This window comes from Sinocyclocheilus rhinocerous, unplaced genomic scaffold (assembly GCF_001515625.1).
Source record: "Sinocyclocheilus rhinocerous isolate Xijiao unplaced genomic scaffold, SAMN03320098_v1.1 scaffold22104, whole genome shotgun sequence".
Classification (NCBI taxonomy): Eukaryota; Metazoa; Chordata; class Actinopteri; order Cypriniformes; family Cyprinidae; genus Sinocyclocheilus; species Sinocyclocheilus rhinocerous.
Genome location: NW_015658262.1, coordinates 2,816 through 3,099, shown reverse-complemented (window position 1 = coordinate 3,099; position 284 = coordinate 2,816).

The following is a 284-nucleotide window of genomic DNA, read 5'->3' as shown; positions in this document are numbered from 1 at the left end:
TATTAACCTTTCCAGACATTACAATTAAAAGATGCACAACAGTTAATCCAGCGAATTTCATACCATTGCAAGATGAAGGCACACCACATGAGTGTATAGCTGACTCCCTAGCCTTTACTAGACTGAGACCAGATCTAGAGTCAACACCAATTTTAGATCCACATGTTGACTATTTTGTGGTTGGTTCATGTTTCAGAGATCATTTAGGTAATCATGCTGGATTTGCAATTGTAAAACGTGTTGATAATGATTTTGTCCCAGTGGTGGTGCAGCATTGTGAACAA